Source organism: Danio aesculapii, chromosome 23 (assembly GCF_903798145.1).
Source record: "Danio aesculapii chromosome 23, fDanAes4.1, whole genome shotgun sequence".
Taxonomy (NCBI): domain Eukaryota; kingdom Metazoa; phylum Chordata; class Actinopteri; order Cypriniformes; family Danionidae; genus Danio; species Danio aesculapii.
This window is the reverse complement of record NC_079457.1, coordinates 5,492,851-5,512,634: the sequence shown is the minus strand read 5'-3', so window position 1 is coordinate 5,512,634 and position 19,784 is coordinate 5,492,851. Positions and strand designations below refer to the sequence as shown.

The window sequence follows — 19,784 nt, the reverse complement described above, 5'->3', positions numbered from 1 at the left end:
CGACTCAAAACAAAGCTAAAGCCTTTGGAGAAGATTATGTAAGGATGTACACACACTATGTACATTTCACTTGAACCGGGCCAAATCACGCTTGTCCCCCTCCCGTCTCCCCCGACGGCCCGCACTCACATTACATTCGGGCCTGGGCACGCTTACGTCATCGATGATGCACTGTTCAGTAGAGAAGCGCTCTCGCTCAGCACAGTGGAGATTTCTTCATTTATATTGTTTTAGTTGTTTGGGATGCGGTGAAACACAGTCAAATATTTCGCCCAACAGATCCGCCACTTTTGACGCTCATAAACAGTCATAAAGTCCTCATGCTGCAGGAATTAGGAGGTTTGCTGAAGGCGAAGCTGTGGTGCAGTGAGGAGTTTGCGTCTTTAATAAACTACGACAGTTTGCATTCATTAAACAGTGAGAATGATTAATAAACACATATGAAACAGCCCCTTAAAAGTCACGTCTTACTTTCAGTTTCGGACTTGGCCAAAAGCCAAAGCCCAAGTGAACCGCGCTCAGGTACACCTCTTCCAACCGGGCCAGGGCTGGCCAAGTGAACCATGCCTGAGTCCGATTCAGCGCACTCACACTTCTCAAACGATCCGGGAAAGGGCCTGGGCATGGTTCGGATAGCATAGTGTGAGTAGGCCCTAAGAAGCAAGAGCTACATAGAGGAGCTGTTTGAGGGCAAAACCTGACCTGTCCTGAAATACATCATCTGAACCTTGTCTTTAGGTGTGGTCACCATAGTATAAGCAGAATAATTGGCTCTTGTCCATTTGATTATTGAAAAATAATTAATAATGCACAACTTGAGTTGTAACGGCCACTCAGATATTATATGCCAGTCTACGGTGTGGGAAACGTGCCCATGAATGAAAACACTGGCTAAATTCCTTAATACATAAGTTGCTACCAAGAGACTCCTGCCAGTAGCAGAAACAGAGAGAGAAACTGTAGTGCTGCTGGACTCATTTATAATCATTATTAATGATGTTCTCCTTATGCTTGACATATTTGTTTTGAATAATCAGGAACAACCCTTTCTACGAACTCAAGATCTTTTTCTTGAAACCTTACACATGAAGAATGTGTAAATGTGGTTTTGGTCTGAGCAATTTTTCTACTAGTCTAGATCTGGCTGTCACCTTTGTTCACCCCTGTTGAGTTTGCACCCCTGTACAAAAGAATAGGAGCGAGACAGAACTTCCCTCATCCCAAGTCCACATCAGCTTAATGCATTTCTCGTGCTGCAGCTAGAGAGCAACAGTATTTACTGAAGCTACAAAATCTACAAGAATCGACACTGCAAGCGGTCCAGTCGGCTGAGGGGTCAAAGTACGCAAAGATATACAGCTCGCTAGAGAGAGCGAGACTCAATGACTGATGTGGGGGTCCAGCAGCCAGCAAATGCTATGAGCAGAGCCAAAGTTGCCAGTCTTCAAGCACGAAGAGGATACTGAGAATGTTTTTCTTCCTGCATAACATGGTCAATGAAACTGGTTGCTCTGTTTCCTGGTGGGCATGGTCCTCAGATTATGACATTCTGTCCCTATCCCCATTAAGATCCCCATACTTGAATTCCACTCCAATTCTAGGCCCAGAGGCAATGATGAGCTACTAGATCACTAATCCCACTCTGACTATCTTCATCTCCAGAGTGCCTATTGCCCCTGATAGACAGCCAAATGTACCCCACGACTAACCACCTTCGAGCTCCTGTTTCTTTGTTGTGTGCCTCTTTTTTAAACGTTGTATTCTGTCCACAGGTCAATTTAATCAGAGCAGTCACATGATCATGAAGTCTCAACATACTACAGCAGGGGTGTGGACCATTGATCCTGTTGGACAGGTTTCCCTGCAGTTTACCCCCAACCCACCAACACAACTGAACAAGCTAATCAAGGTCTTAGGTCAGGGGTGTCAAACTCTGGAGGGCCGTAGTCCTGCAGAGCTTCATTCCAATCCTGCTTCAACAGACATGCAACCTCTTTATTTATAGGGTAAGCGCAAAACAACAGTTTCCATATGGAGACACTTGTCGAACAACACTCGCTCCAATGGACTCGGGCTTCACCAGGGACTCTCAGCCACGTTCAGATTCGTCAACCCTACCAAGCCAACCAATCACAGAGCTTAAGCTACATGTTCTCATAACATGTAGTTACATTTATTTAAGAGACGCATGTCAGCCACGGCGAATGGTATCCGACTGTGTGAAGGCTGCACTGGATCATCCGTATGCACTTGATGCATAAGTATTAATGCGTCTTTCAGGTTTCAAACAAGCCTAAAGGACTTTGGTTTGGTCAGATGTGTCTAATTAAGATGAAACTAAACTGTGTTGAGCTGCAGTCCTTCAGGAACTGAGTTTGACAACTGTCTTCAGTATTCATGCATGTATTTGTTTTCAGAGTTAGAGCTTAACTCTGCAGGACAGTGGCCCTCCATTATCAACATTCCCCACACTTTTTCTACATTTAGTATGGGCAACTTTGGTCCTAGAGGGCCATTTTTGTGTAGTAGACTTGTATAAAGTATGTTACTTTGACACTGTGAGCTGAGAAAATATATATTATGGACTATAAGGCCCTGTTCACATCGGTTATTAAGATGCGTTTTCGTCAATCCGATAACAACTGGACAATGCCAAGTACAGGTGTGAATGCGATGTGAAGCATTTTGAGTTTGTCCACTTGCGCCCACTTTCAAAGGTAGTTGAAAACTCATTAGATAGGATCGCTCTAACTATGCAAATGTGGTTGAATCCAGTCAAACAGCCACTAAACACGGCCTTCTCTCCGTCAATTGATATTGTATTACAGGACAAGAGAAATGTATCAAGTAGAATGATCTCTTAACAGTCCCCATATGTTTAATCTATTTTTGTTCACAAAAATAAACCTTTAATACATTTTTGAAATATGGTTGTTTGAAGAGCAGATCTCATGTAGTGCTGGTGAACTAATGTTTTTCATAGGATCCATTTTTGGGAAAGTTTTATTTTTGTGCAATAAATGTCCTTTTAATTATTTTAATCTATTCAAAGCTACCTTTAGAAACGCAAGTCCATCTTTTTTTGCATGATCATTCCTCATCTTTTGCATAATGTTTCTTAACCTGAATTAATTTTGAAATATTAAACAAATTTTATAGGAACAACAGCATATATATATATATATATATATATATATATATATATATATATATATATATATATATATATATATATATATATATATATATATATATATATATATATGTATATGTGTATATGTGTGTGTATATATATATATATATATATATATATATATATATATATATATATATATATATATGTGTATATATATATATATATATGTGTGTGTATATATATATATATATATATATATATGTGTATATATATATATATATGTGTGTGTGTGTGTGTGTGTGTGTGTGTGTGTGTATATATGTGTATATATATATATATATATATATATATATATATATATATATATATATATATATATATATATATATATATATATATATATGTGTGTGTGCGTGTGTATATATATATATATATATATATATATTTATGTGTGTGTGTGCTGTTGTTCCTATAAAATTTGTTTAATATTTCAACAAAATTATATATATATACCTAGATGTCTACCTAGTACCTATACACCTAGCATGTCTTTGGACTTGTGGGGGAATTCGTAGCACCCGGAGTAAACCCACGTCAACATGGGAAGAACATGCAAATGCCAAACAGTAATTGTCAGGGTTCTGTCTTATGTTTATTTAATTCTTAGTTTGTGACCGAACTCTGACACTCTTGTTTGTTTTCGTGAATGCATTGGTTTGAGCTTGCTTGAACCATGTACTCTTCTTCTGTGTTGTGAGTGCACAGCGTCAAGTTATTTTGAGCTGTGTACTTATGTCAATTTGTGTGCGTACATGGCATTCGGATTCTGGCACTGGTCTACTGTGGTTACAGTTTTGTAAGGATTCGGATGATATTGCTCCATGTCTGTTTGTCTGCTGTTTGTTTGCCATTTTGCTTTTGTCAGATTCCTGTTCATGTCTTTTCGGATTGGTTCCTGCTTTTTGTGTTTAGCACATGGCTTGCGTTGTGTCTTTTCCCATATGCTCATTTGTCTATCAGTTAGACTCCACCCGTCTTGTTACCTGTTCATTTTGTTAATTTGTTTCACCTGAACTCCTCGTTTTTGGCCTTTGTTTGCTCCTCTATTTATTCTCCCAGTCTGCTGTTGTCTGTGCTGATTCGTTTCTCATGTTACGTGTAGTTCGATGTCTGTCTGTTTTTCTGCCCAGTTTGGTTTTATTTTGTTTTACTTAAAATGACTAATTACCCTACCTGGGGTTTGTTGTTTTTTTCTAGCCCTGTTGGCTGTTTTCTGGGCTCTGTGTTCACTTTTTTGTTCCTCCTTTTTATTGCTGATCTGCGTCTGGGTTCTGTCCACACACGTGACAGTAATGCCAACTGACCCAGCTGAGGCTCGAACCTGTGACCTTCTTGCTGTGAGGCAACAGCGCAAATCCACTGCACCACCAAGCCGCCGACATATCAATTATCTCTATTTTCATTAGTCAATACATATTAACCTATTTCTAAAGTATTTTCAATTGTTCTGGTAGACTACTTTTAAAACCTTTTATTTTTTGTAAGTTATGAAAATTGCGCTAGCTTTCCCAGTGTTAAAGCATGAAATTCAACACCCACCCACAGTCCCATCAACATCATTATCAGACGAATGATTGAAAGTGGACAAAAGAAACATTTAAATGTAAGGTGTGAATGGTAATGTGTCTCTTTTGTCTACTTGCAACCAGATTGATGAAGAACAGGGCCTTGTGGTCTCTTCTATGCTAATAAAGGACTTCTGGGACTTTCCAAGCACAGGCCGAGTCCTCCTGGTGAGGCAGAGTTCTGACACATCCTATACACATCTTTGGCATTTAACTTTTGGTCATGTTTGGTGTCATTTCACAGTTTATGGTCTCAATATAACATTGATGTGTATTTTGTTGTAAAATCAGTGTACACCACTGTCTAGCCATGGCTTGAGGAGAATACTGTATGTTAATGTGTTTCTCTCCATCTCCTCACCTTTGGTTTCACAATAGTTCAGCTGGTTTTGGGGGTTGGTTTTTATGACAACACTTTGCTCGGTGTAAACAGGCGATCAGGAAGAATACTGTCATACAGTAATAAAGGCAGTTTTTAGGTACAATATATAACATACAACATAGCAGTGCACATGTTACAGTTAAGTTTCTCTATACACTTATTATTATTATTTCCTTTATTTTTGCCAGGAAGGTTCCATTGAGATTAAGATAAGTCTCTTCCTCCAGGGAGTCTTATCCAAGATGACCATACAGAAACAAGTTCCATGATAAGATTTGACATACAAAAACAAGAAGTATATATCTAAGACACAAGACACGTGTTAGTATGTTTCATTATACTGTCTATTTAAACTGAATGACCAACTTTGCCTGCTTCAGAGCTAGGAGATTATCGATAATTTATCGATAATTATTGATAATTTCTCATTATCAATGATGATAACATCTTTAATGGAGTCAGATTAATCATAACAGAGTCAGAAAAATAATTATATTACTCACACCATCCCCTTCAACTGCTCTCTCCTCTGATTGTTAGTTAGAATAGCAGCATAAGCTTCCAGCTTTACAGAGCACTAATGTAATATGATACTCTTTTCACTGATTTGTTTTAATCAAATCAGGTACTTTTAGGTAATATTTTGCAAATCAACAGATTTTATTTATGAGATGCGGGTCTCTGTATGGGTAGGGGATGAAGATTGGGCTGAAAGGCGTTAACAGTAGGTCAATCTCTCTCTGTCTCCTCCTCCCTCTCCTTCTGTTGTTATAAAGCTCCTGACCCTCTTCTGCTGTTGTGTTTGTCCTGAGCTCAATCTGTCATCATGTTTGCGGCTCTCCTGAAGTTAGACTTGGCCTTTGTGTGCATGACTCTGGTCCTAGGCTTGATTTTTATGGTTCTGTTTGAGATCTTCAGGATTCATTCATTCAAAAGTCAATTTCCACCTGGTCCAACACCTCTGCCTTTTGTGGGAAATCTACCACTTTTCTTGAAGAACCCAATGGAGTTCATAAGATCTGTAAGTCTTTACTGTTTTCCTCTCATTGTGAAGTTCTGCTGCTGTATTCTAAACAAAAATGCATTGAGCTTACTGTAAATGTTCCCTAAACAGTTGTCTCAATATGGAGAAATGACCACTATGTATCTCGGGAGAAAGCCAACGATAATGCTCAATACAATCCAGCTTGCTAAGGAAGTCCTGGTTCAGGATGCTTTTGCTGGAAGACCATGTCTGCCTGTTCTAGATTGGGTATCTAATGGACTCGGTCAGTAACACTTTTTAAGAATAAAGTTTGCAATAGAGGGTTTTCACAGAGATGCAATAGAAGAACCATTTTGTATCCATAAAGAACCTTTCGGTGAATAGATCAGAATCATTTTCATAAATCCAAAACCTTAAACACAATAATAAGGTTTCATAGATGTTAAAGGTTCTGCACGGAACCAACAATGCCAGCATTTAGTTTTTAAAGAGTGTATAGTTAAGCAAAATTAAATCATATCACTATGCTAAAGATGTGTAGGTTTGAAGGTCTGTTTCTCTCTTTTTTAGGTATCGTGATGGTCACATTTAACAACTCCTGGAGGCAGCAGAGACGGTTTGCTCTGCACACGCTCAGAAACTTTGGTCTGGGGAAGAAATCAATAGAAAGTCGCGTGTTAGAGGAAAGCCAATATCTGATTGCTGAATTGCTCAAAGATGAAGGTATGACATGTTCATGTTTTTCTTTTGAGCACATTACATAGTGTGAGCCTCCAAACAAGCCGTCAACTTAGAATTAAAAGGTTCTATCTGACATTTTTGTCAAAATTGAGTTATTACCATATTCTTATTAAATGACAACTTATTTACATCATGGGATGTTTTTTTTTTATAAGTTGTTTACATTTTAAGACTTTTTATTTAAAAAACAAATGTTACACACGTACTGTTTGCTATATGGAATGCAAAAACTTTGAAGCTCAATATCTCAAAATCATTCAGAACACAGATAGAACTTTATAATTTCAAGGTGACGAAGCTCGTCTGTGCTTATAAATGTCAAACAGAAGCCAAGAACCCTCTCTGAATTATTAGTGACAAGAATATGTTGTAGAATATCAAAAGCTTCATGCTTATTTTTGAATATTATCATTTTTACAAGTAGTTTCTTTTAAAATTTATATTTCATGGGAAATTTTCTTTGTAGGAAAATCAGTGAATCCCCATCATGCCCTACAGAATGCCTTTCCAACGTTATCTGCTCCATCGTGTTTGGAGATCGATTCGACTACGATAACAAACGCTTTGAACATTTTCTGAAAATCCTGGGTAAAAGCATGATACTGACAGGATCAGCAGCAGGACAGGTATGATCAAGTTCCTAATTTATGACTTTGTCTTATACAGTATATAATAATAATACATTTTATTTATAATGCGCTTTTCTCAGTCCCAAAGCGCTAACAGAGATACGAGGCAAACAAAGCAGACCAATAAAAACAGTCAAAAAATAAAATGAACACAATAAAATATGAACGATTCGATACAATTGGATGATAAAATTATCAAAATTATCCAATCTAAGTTAAAAGCAACGGTAAAAAGATGAGTCTTAAGAAGTTTCTTAAAACATTCCAGAGAAACAGCATTCCTGATGCTGGTGGGAAGGCCATTCCATAACTTAAGCGCACTATACGAAAAAGCACGACCACCCTTAGTCTTCAGTTTACAGCGTGGCTGATACAGCAAGATTGCAGATGAAGAACGAAGACTGCAGGTGGGAGTGGCCAGAGTTACCAGGTCACAAATGTAGTCAGGTGCTAGTCCATGCACTGCTTTGTATGTTAAAATCAGAGATATATGCAGCTTACATATTCATCCGCATGTAGTGTTGTAACATATTCATTATTAGCCAAGGCCAGCCTGTGTGGTAAATATTTATAGACAATTTAAATATCAACACATCCCTACTAAAACATTATTAGGTGGTGAATAATGTGACCAGCACTCACTTCATTGTCATATATTGCTTATATAACTTCTTTTCTTGATTAATTAAAACACAAAATGAAAGATGATATGAGTATCATAACTGCAGGTTAAAATATTTACAGACACTAACAATAAGCCACAAATGTAGAAAAAAAATCCAAACGTATAATACAACAGGCCTGTTACCTCATAATGCTCTATCTGTCTTAGATTTTCAACTTGGCCCCCATCATCAAGCATTTCCCTGGTCCACACCAGAAGATCAAGCAGAACTCCATTGAGTTATCGGGTTTCTTTCTACATGAAGTTGAAGAACACAAAAAAACTCTGGATCCAGGCAGTCCACGAGACTACATCGATGCCTATCTGCTGGAGATGGAGAAAGTGAGATCATGAAAGATGGCTTCTTCTCATATATATTAATTTAATTGTAGTTTACAGTAAACTGACAGCTTTGTTCCATCTGAAACAGCAAAAGTCCAACAAAGACTCCACGTTTCATGAAGATAACCTGATTGGTTCAACAATTGACCTGTTTGTGGCTGGATCTGACAGCACAGCGACCACTATCAGATGGGGACTCCTCTTCTTGATTCAAAACCCAGATGTACAAGGTGCTAAAGTAAAACATGAGCAGTGCACAGCATTCATTTTAATGACTGGATTCTGTATGCTTTACACTTACCTGAAATCTTACTTAAGGTTTCACCACAGTTTCTGAACGTTTTATCTTAGAGATGTGATGATAATTTGTTTTAGCTTAGATGCTGATTTAGACCAGCTTCTAAGAAGAATGTTCCTTCTGGGTTAGGAGAACGTCTTCAGAACATTCTCTTTTAGGTTCTATTTAAGTTGTTACAAAAACCCTCCCTATTCCGGAAAGTATAGGTTTTGGTTTCCGAAAAAGAACCTACAGAGAATGTTGTTATTTGGTTCACAATAAAACAAACAAATGGCATACATGTGGATACTTTAGGAGAACATTTGTACCTGCTGGGTCTTAAACTTTTTATCCTTAACATTTGTTCCACAACACAGAGCGATGTCATGAAGAGATTGTTCAGGTTCTGGGTTACGACCGCTTACCCAGCATGGATGACCGTGACAGACTACCATACACACTCGCCACTGTTCACGAGATTCAGCGATGTGCAAACCTTGCACCTTTTGGGTTGATTCATGAAACAATTCAGCCCACAAAACTACATGATACGACCTTCCTCAGGTAATGAATGGAGCTTGAGTGGATGAAGCTAATTAATGAATTGTAAAAACCGACACCTCCCCTGGCTTTTTATGTTCATATATATTGTACCTTTCAAAACAAATCAATTCTTTTGACTCAACTCTGTTGAACTTTCCTCACACAGGGAACTACAATCATAGTAAACCTCACTGCAATTTTCAGCAGTAAGGAGCACTGGAAGTATCCTGACACATTAATCCAGAGAATTTCCTGGATGAGAACGGACACTTCAGCAAGCACGAGTCTTTTATTCCATTTTCACTGGTGAGTCAGCTTGGTCAAATTAATTTTAACAGATTTATAAATTAAATTTTCTTCATTTCATTTTTTTAACAGATTTAAGTTACATTTACATGACAATGGTGTAGTCAAAATGGAAAACATTTTTCCTTGAATTTTACAAATTTTCCACACAAACAACACAACATTTTTAAAACAATTTGCACATTACCACCGCGCCGATACACATTTTTAAATGTACTCAAAAAGTACATGTTGCCCAACAATTTTACTCAAGTAAATGTAACGAAGTAAATGTAATTAGTTACTACTACCCACCTCTGCCCCCCCTCCACCGAGCCAAAATTATAATGCATGTGGAAACATCAATCACATATTACTTGCTGCGTTTAAAGTGTCTAAAGTGCATAGCATTAATGACATTGAAATATATATATAGCTTAACTGATTTAGTGTGATGGCTGAGCCTGTTTCTGTTAGGACAACGTGGTTGGATTCCTGACACGACTAATCATAAATGATCTTCCACTCTCAATAAGTGAGAGCCATAGCATACTTCCTTTTGATGTAAGTACATACAGAAAATGCTGCTTCGCAAACCAAGTTCGCAGAGCCCTTATAGTGTGGTTGAGTCGAACATTGAGTATGTTTACATAGACTCCAATACTTTGATAGATTTGAAGACAATACTTTGATTAAGAGTCACCATGTAAACAGCGATTTTTGATCACCTTAATCCGACTAAAGTCATAACTGAACTAAACAGAAGTGGAATTAAGGAGTATGCATATATTAGTGGCGTTATTGAAGTAAACACCACAATCAAACTATTACTGTCATGCTGGACTGTTCGCCATATTTTCAGACAAAAATCCACACACGCTGTCAGTAAAGAACCACAGACACGCAGATCGCGAAATGCGGAGGATTTTTTCTTTCCATTCATTGTGCGTTATTAAATTCCATAACACTCTCACCAGCCCGTACTCCTTAATTGCGTCTAACTGTGCGTTCACACCGAAGGCAGCGAGAGTATCAAAGGTCGCTCTGGCCACCCTGGTGACAAACGCTGTCTGCCTTCAGCTCCGGTGGCGAGAGCGTCAAAATTCGCCACATTGATCTTGTATTTAAAGAGGCCGTTGCAGCATATCAGTTACATTCCTGCATAAAACATGCTTTCTAGCGTGAAAATGTTGCACACTTCTTATCACATTCATTTAACAATGGAAGATCAAGTTGCATGTGGTGTGGTTTTGCTCCACTTAATTATCCAATATGTCCATGTGTCTGAAATATCCTGAAGCAGCTATACTGCTTTGTACTGTCGCATGAGATTCCCGCTTTTTAAAAGATAAATATATATGACATTAACGCACATAAGTAACTCACCAGTAACTTATTTAATGCATGTTCCTGTAAGCAAAACTTTGTAAATAACTGAAAATCCGGCGACTACAATAATCAAACCCTTGGGAACAACTGTGGTCGGAACCAAAGTTCACAGGTCTGTGTTCTCTGAACTCCTCTTAAGCGGTGGACTTCTTCATTCTGATTGCTTGCAGGCGAACCGCATCATAGCTCATTACCTTAAAGTTAACTTGATTTCAACTTTCCTCGACGCTCACACCGGTGAAGACGTGCCGTGCTGCTCCTCGTCCTTCCTTGTGTATAAGGCATCTGTTTGGTGAGAAGATATGATATGTGAATGACCCGTACAGCTTTACTTTGACTTTCCTTGAACAAGAATGACGTCAACTGAAACTTTTTGTCATTCCATTTGTACCGATTGGCAGTGGAAACGCAAGCCTGATAAAGGTGAGCCGTACCATACTGTACCACTCAGTGGAAAAGGGTCATTAGAGTTAGCTACAAAACCTCTGTTTAAATGATTATCAAAAGAGTCAGTGCATACACCTGATCTAATCCAAGACATAGAATGCATAGACATGTATTTGACACGGAATTTGCAGTGTGGTACTGTATTTGATCTCCGCAGTTTGTTTTTTAAAGGGCACCTATGGTAAAAAATCTACTTTTCAAGCTGTTTGGACAGACTTATGTGCATGTATGGTGTATAGTCTGTCATATTGGGGTGATATAAGCACACCCAGTGCTTTTTTTTCAATTTAACAACATAAACAACGGTGGACTGATTGGAGCGGTTTTCAAACCGACCGCAACTTTACGTAGGAGAGCGGTCCCCCCGCCCACCAATATTGATTGACAGGTGCGTCATCATATCCTCAGTTTGTTGATTCACGCCCGCCATTTTCAGCGTGAGTCAAAGCAATATCACTAAAGGAACACCCTAGCTCTATTTTTAGATGCAAGGCTCATTGGGCTCAACACAAGATCAATATTCTCCACATTATCGCTCTAATCAGAATTATTAGTTGTATCTTTAGGTAGGTTTGCAAACATGTGTACTTCTCATTGAGTCTAACTTATACTTCAGCCGTTTGCATTTCTCGCGATCCCAGAAGCTCCCTGTGATCTTAACTAGCATGCGTTTTAGAGTTCTAAACATCGGTTTCTATCAGGGTACACTCAAGTCGACGGCTGGGTGCCACGGACCGCTGCAGAAACCGATGTTTAGAATTCAAAAATGCGTGGCGTGACGATTCGGGACACTTTGTGTTTCGGCCGCGCTACAGAGAGTGTCTGGTGTGCCGTGTCGCAGCTTCGAGCGGTGCATCCGGTGCCTCAGTCAAAGTTAATTCAGTGTGTGTGGTTATTAGTTTCTGTGTACAAGCTCGGCACTTGAAACTAGCACACAGTTGGCTGTAAAACTGTACAAAGACACAAATGATTGTGTACTCTCTGCTTGGTCTGTGTCAGTGTCGTACATGTACGACTGAATGCGGATCCTCTCACTCCAGCTCGTTCTCTCAGTCTGCCTGTCAGACTCTGTTGCAAACGCAGAGCGGGTGAGCTCATGGCCCCGCCCCCTTGTTATTTGGCGGGAAGCCGAAACTAATTTACATGTGAAGCAACACACCCCTAAATCAGCGAACTGTGGACACGCCCCCAACATGACACTATTTAACACATTATAATAAAAAAACCTGAATTGTGTTTGAACTGAACCTAAACTGACACACTCAGAAGAACCATAATATTAATATTAAATCAGAAAAAAGAGGTAAACTATGTGCCCTTTAATATAGGTGAAGTAACCTACACTTTGCTGAAAAGGTTTGAGTGGCATCAACAGCACTATGAACCTAGCCATTGCCATGTATGTTTGTTTGTTCATGCTTGCCTCTAAACTCAATACGTGCTGCAGGTCTACATACCTTACACACACTATGCGTGCGCATGACATCACCATTTTGGGCTGAAAACTTTGTCATGTAAATGGCTTCTCTAGCATAAGCAAAAGTTGCTGGATTGATTTTTTTGTGTTTGTTTATCAGGGGTGAGGGTCTGTCTGGGTGAGACACTGGCAAGGACGGAGCTCTTCTTGTTCATCACGGCTCTCCTACAGAGGATTCGTTTCTCTTTGCCACCTGATGCAAAGCCCATAGACATGGATGGAATCTTGAGTGTATTGCGCTATCCTCACATTTTCAGCTTCAACTGCTGCAGTAGGGACACCAAAGTGTGACCCGAAACACATCACGCCATCACATACAGAGGAAAAACAATAACAGTACAGCTTTTGATACACAGAAGAGAACTTTGGCTCATCTAAATCATGTATAATTCACCTTTCTCAGGTCATTCTGATTATAAGAAAGATCACATGGTCAAGGAAGTGATTTGTTTGTTTTCTCAGGTAACTGTTTTACATATTAAACACCGTACAATAATATATATTCAATCGTGTTTTTATTCCACTTCATTTATTTTCTAACTAATTCAGCCATAACCATAGAAATATATTGTTATTTAACCATTTTATTTGGAGCATTCTGGGATTGCTTTTGATTTAATATTAATTAGGAAGGCCACCGACATGGATTTTTTGGCTGATCTTAAGATCAACTTAAGATTTGGAGGCTGACAGCCGATATACTATAGCGATAATTATAATATTTCGAAATGTTATATATTTATACAATGAACAACTGATTTTATTTTAAAAACTTCATAAAAGGGGCGACACAGTGGCGCAGTAGGTAGTGCTGTCGCCTCACAGCAATAAGGTCGCCGGTTCCAGCCTCGGCTGGGACTGTTGGTGTTTCTGTGTGGAGTTTGCATGTTCTACCTGCGTTCGCGTAGGTTTCTCCGGGTGCTCCGGTTTCCTCCACAATCCAAACACATGCGCTATAGGGAAATTGGGTAGGCTAAATTGTCCGTAGTGTATGAGTGTGTGTGGATGTTTCCAGAGATGGTTGCGGCTGGAAGGGTGTCCGCTGCGTAAAACATGTGCTGGATAAGTTGGCGTTCATTCCGCTGTGGCGACCCCAGATTAATAAAGGGACTAAGAAAATGAATGAACTTCATAAAATTTGAACTGCTCTTTTGAACTGAATAGACTGTTCAAAGAAAAAAAAAGCTATAATTTCAAAATTGCAAGATGATTATATACATGATTTAATAGCATGCCAAAATAAATGATTCCTTTTCTTCGCATAGCAAATTAACATGCAGCTTATATATACAATATACAGTGGTGTAAAGTAACTAATTACAAATACTCAAATGACTGTAATTGAGTGGTTTTTCTCAGGAATTGTAATTTACAAAGTGGTTTTAATAATGTGTACTTTACTTTCCCTTGAGTACATTTTTAGTGCAGTATCTGTACTTTACTCCACTACTTTCCTTCAACCTGCAGTCACTACTTTATTTTGTCTTGTCTATGGGGATTAGAGAAATCAGTCCTGTGATTCCTGTCCAATCAAATCACACATAGAAGGTAAATCACATCATATGAACTACCTCAGACATGGGCGATTTATTATTGCAGCAAACTGTTTGGAAGCATTAAAAGTGTCCAAGATGAATGTTCAAAATCTTTACATGGCATAGACCCAGAGACTGTTTAGATGCATGTCACTGATGAGAAGATGACGGATGTTGACTGTATGATGACCGAAATGGCACAGGATGTCAACATGACGCCTGATTGATGTTGAACCCTAACGTCATGGGGGACTTTGCATTTTGTTTGGAAATGAAAACTGGGTTGAGGTCAGAACTCAATGCCAGGCCAACGTCAATGTCCAACCTAAAACCACCAAATATCACGTCTAATGATGTTACCTGCTTGATGTTGTGTGGACGTTATGCATATGAACATCTATCAGACGTTGGATTTTGGTTGCCTTACCTGACAAATAATGTCAGTATTTTGATGTTAATATGACGTTGGTTATGATGTTGGCTTGACGTTGGATTTTGGTCACTTTCTAACTACCTAAAATCAACCAAATATCAACGTCATCTGATGTCGTTATTGGACATCAAAATAACGTTGTCCTTAGATGCTGGTTTGATGTTTAATTTGGTCACCTGACATCACAACCTAAATCTAACCTAACATTAACATCATAAGATGTTGTGTGCCTGCTGGCCAATAACCAAATGCACTACAGAATGTTACGTTTACACTGTACACACAGAGATGTATAGTAACGAAATAGAACTACTTCACTACTGTACTTAAGTACTAAAAGGCAGTATCTGTACTTTTTCTGGAGTATTGTCTTTCTCCTACTTCCACTTTTACTTAAGTACATATTTTCGATGAGTTTAATACTTTTACTCCGATAGATTTTTTATGAGCTGCATCATTACTCGTTACTAGAGGTGTCAAAATGGTCGATATCGTTCAGTAATAGATCATAACGGTTTACGTACTGACGTCATTTATCTCCTATGTGGGTGTCGCAATACTATGGCGAAGGACGGAGGCGCGAGGGGCGAGTGAAGGCGGCACAGCACACGAGCCGCTATTTCACTACTACAGAGAAATGTTGTGAGACTCCATCTCTGCCTCTCTCACTTTGGACATTGACCCGCTGGCCTGTTTGTGAGGTAACTTTTTCATCTCCTCTTGGCTGTTAAAGCGATACTTGTGGATCCAGACCTGGGCGTGTATGAGGTGCAAGTTTCTCCACTGTGTCTATTATAGATTACTTGTGATAACCGCGTATTAACATACATAGACTGTAACCGCGGCTGTTCTTCCTGCCAGCATGTGAACAACGCTTTCATTTCTATAGCCGATAGCAGCCTTTCTGTTGAGAAGGTGAAGACAATAACCAATCAAAGGGGTGTAAGAACCTCGGCCTGTCAGCGTTTAAAAAGCAGGCGGGAGAATATTTACATTAGTTTATTTGCTATAAATGCTCATGCTGTCTTCAGTGCATGAGTGTTGTGTTTGATACATTCAGAAAGAGTGTTTTCTTTGGAGCGGGTCAAATTAAGGGTACAGTTCATATATATTACTGCTGTATTAAAGGACACAATTTTATTACAAGTAACCATTTAACGGTCACACCTAGAAAAAAAAACCAATAGAATTTTTTTATTTATTGCATTTCTTAACTCCCTAATGTCGCTAGTTAACACAATCAATACATTTTCCCCCCAACACATCCCATAATTTTTAAATATCAGCCTCTACCAATGGTTGAGATGTTGGTTATGGTAAAAGTACCAGAATGAATAATATACTATAAAAATATGAAAAATATGAAGTTTAAAAGACCAATTTAATTAAAACATAATCAAAATGAAACATTTTGAATACTAAAAATCATAGCCATAAGCCATAAAAATATTTCAGATTTTCATTTAAACACAGTAATATACACGTTTTCTTTTTTTTACAATAAAATCAAAATAAATGTGGAATAAAAACAGGGCCTATACCCTGAATCAGAAAACCTTTAGGACAGTATGAAAACACAAAAAAAAAAATTAAGTACTGATTCCTAAATTTACTTTAACTTGTATTTCATAGTAAACAATACAACAAACATTATTAAATGGTGTTACTCATTTTTATTATTATTTTATTATTTAGTTATATTATTATTTATAATATTTATTATTTTTCATAATGAATACGTATTTCATATTGGTTCTTCCAACACATTAAAAAAAAAAAAGCTGGATCAGTAAAGCATTTACCACTTTGTAATGTTGCCATTCATTTTACAACTATTAAAAGACATTTAGGGATGACCTTTCTTATTTAGTGCAGAAGCACACAACGTCTGTTTGTCCCCCAAAAAATACCTGAAATACTGATTCATCTGACCACAGTACAGGTTTCCACTGTGTGATGGTCCAGATGCCTCCAAGCCCAGAGAAGTCATCGGCGCTTCTGGACACTGTTAACATAGGGCTTCCTTTGGCACAGTGCAGTTTTACCTGCCATTTGTGGCTGTTACTACATATTGAGGTCCATGACCAGGGCTTTCAAAGTAGTCCTGATCCCATGTGGTGATATCACTGATAGATGAATGAGGATTCTTGATGCAGTGCCGCCTGAGGGATCAGAGATCACAATTGTTCAGCTTAGGCTTGCACCCTTTTCTTTACGCACTGAAATTCTACAGATTCCTTGAATCTTTTAATGATATGCCCTGTTGAAGGTGAAATATCCAAATGTCTTCCTATCTTTCTTTGAGGAACATTGTTTTTAAACATTTCAATAATGTTCTTACATATTTGTTGGCAAACTGGCGATCCATGGCCAATATTTGCTCCTAAAGGACTAAACTTTTCTTGCATGCTGTTGTACCAAGTCATAATTACAATCATTTCTTTGACATCACCTGTTCTAAATCCTATCAATATTTTTTTTTTAATTACCTGATTGCTAGCCCTAAATTGCTCCTGTCCCAACTTTTTTTAAATGTGTTGCAAGAACCAAATTTGGAATACGTGTTTACAAAAAAAATCCACAGAAACACATTAAATAATGTGTTGTTGTATTGTCTATAACAGGGGTCACCAAACTTGTTCTTGGAGGTCCGGTGTCCTGCAGATTTTAGCTCCAACCCTAATCAAACACACCTGAACAAGCTGACCAAGGTCTTACTAGGTATACTTGAAACACCCAGGCAGGTGTGTTGAGGTAAGTTGGAGCTAAACCCTGCAGGGCACTGGACCTCCAGGAACGAGATTGGTGACCCCTGGTCTATAATGAAACACGTCGATGAAAAAAGTCAAAGTAAATTTAGAAATCACTACTTTCTTTTTGTGTTTCCCATACGGTCATAACTTTTTCTGATTTTTCTTTATCTCTCTTAGATTTTCAACTTGGCACCCTTCATCAAGCATTTCCCTGGTCCACACCAGAAGATTAAGCAGAACGCCAATGAGTTATTTGGTTTCATTCGGGATGAAGTTAAAGAACACAAAAAAAACTCTGGATCCAGGCAGTCCACGAGACTTCATTGATGCCTATCTGCTGGAGATAGAGAAAGTGAGATCATAAAGAAGTCTTTACATATGTAATAATCTAGATGTAATTTTATAAACTGACAGTTTGTTTCATCTGAAACAGCACAAGTCCAACAAAGACTCCACGTTCATGAAGATAACCTGATTGGTTCAGCAATCGACCTGTTTTTTGCTGGAACTGACACCACAGAAACCACTATCAGATGGGGACTCCTCTTCTTGATTCAAAACCCAGATGTACAAGGTACTAAAGCAAATATCAGCTGCAGATAAGGTTCATTTTAATGACTGGATTCTGTCTACCTTTTCCACTTGGCTAAAACCGTACTATAGGTTTCAGCACAGTTTTCTGAACCATTTATCTTGGTGATGTGGTGATAATACAATTTATCTTATATGCTGATTTGGACCAGTGTCTAAATAAAATGTTCCCTCAATGTTACGAGAACGTATTCAGAACGTATTAGAATTTTTTTGGGTTCTATTTAAGTTGTTACAGAAACCCTCCCCTGTAACTTTCTGGAAAGTTTAGTTTTTGGTTACCAAAAATAAACCTACTGAAATGTTATTTGTTTCACAAAAGATTAACCAAATGGTATCCACTTGGGGAGCTTCAGGAGAACATTTGTATTTTCTGGGTCCTAAACGTTTTTCCCTTAACCATTTGTCACACGACACAGAGAGATGTCATGAGGAAATTGTTCAGGTTCTGGGTTACGACCGTTTGCCCAGCATGGATGACCGTGACAGACTACCCTACACACACGCCACTGTTCACGAGATTCAGCGATGTGCAAAAACTGTACCTTTAGGTGTGATTCATGAAACGATTCAGCCCACAAAACTACGTGGATTCGACATTCCTCAGGTAATAAATGGAGCTTGAGTGATATCAATGGTGTGAAAATTATAGACAATAAATTTAATAATTGTTACATTAAAAAGTTATGCAGAACCACATTGTTGCCTAAATGCAAATCTTTCTGGAATTCCTTATTTGAGCAAAGTGAGTGGAAAAAAGATGGGAAGTTACCTAGTAAATACTGTCTCACCAATAAAGTTAAAGAAGTGACATATTCAATTCAATGCACCTTTATTTGTATAGCGCTTATACAATGTAGATTGTGTCAAAGCAGCTTCACATAGAAGGTCATAGTAAATAGGAACAGTGTAGTTCAGTTTGTAGTGTTTAAGTTCAGTTCAGTTTAGCTCAGTTCAGTGTGGTTTATTAATCACTAATGAGAGTCCAAATATTGAAGAGCAAATCCAACAATGCGCAGCTCTACACAGCCAGAACCATGCAAGTGGCGACAGCGGAGAGGGAAAAAAAACTTCACTAAAGGCGAAAGTGAAGAAAAAAAAAAAACTTGAGAGAAACCAGGCTCAGTTGGGCACGACCATTTTAATTTCTCCGCTGGCCAAACGTCTTGTGCAGAGCTGCAGTCTCAGTGGCGGAGGCTGGAAGCTGGCCTCAGCGAAGACTCGTCTGTCTCTGGAGCGTCACAGGAATCAGTCTCATGTTCTCCACTCTTCCATGACCATCACAGTAGCTGCTCAGGATACGGCCTGGTCGAGGATATGGAAACCTTGGGATCATCTCGTCGTTGGTCATATAAACGAATACATTTAATTTATCCAGTGAAAGAAGTGATTAAAACTTTTTTAGAGACATGGAATCTACGTGCACTTTTTGTGAACTAGAGGAGGAATTGATTAAACATCTATTTGTTGAATGCACATATACCCAAATGTTTTGGTTTGGTGTTGAATATCTATATTTAAACTTACAAAATTGAAAATTCTGTTTCTTG

General features: G+C 38.4%; 1 pseudogene; it reads left to right on the top strand.

Moving 5' to 3' along the window:
- Positions 1-5,969: 5,969 nt before the first annotated feature.
- LOC130217467 (cytochrome P450 2B19-like) lies at positions 5,970-17,970 on the top strand (annotated as a pseudogene).
- Positions 17,971-19,784: the final 1,814 nt, after the last annotated feature.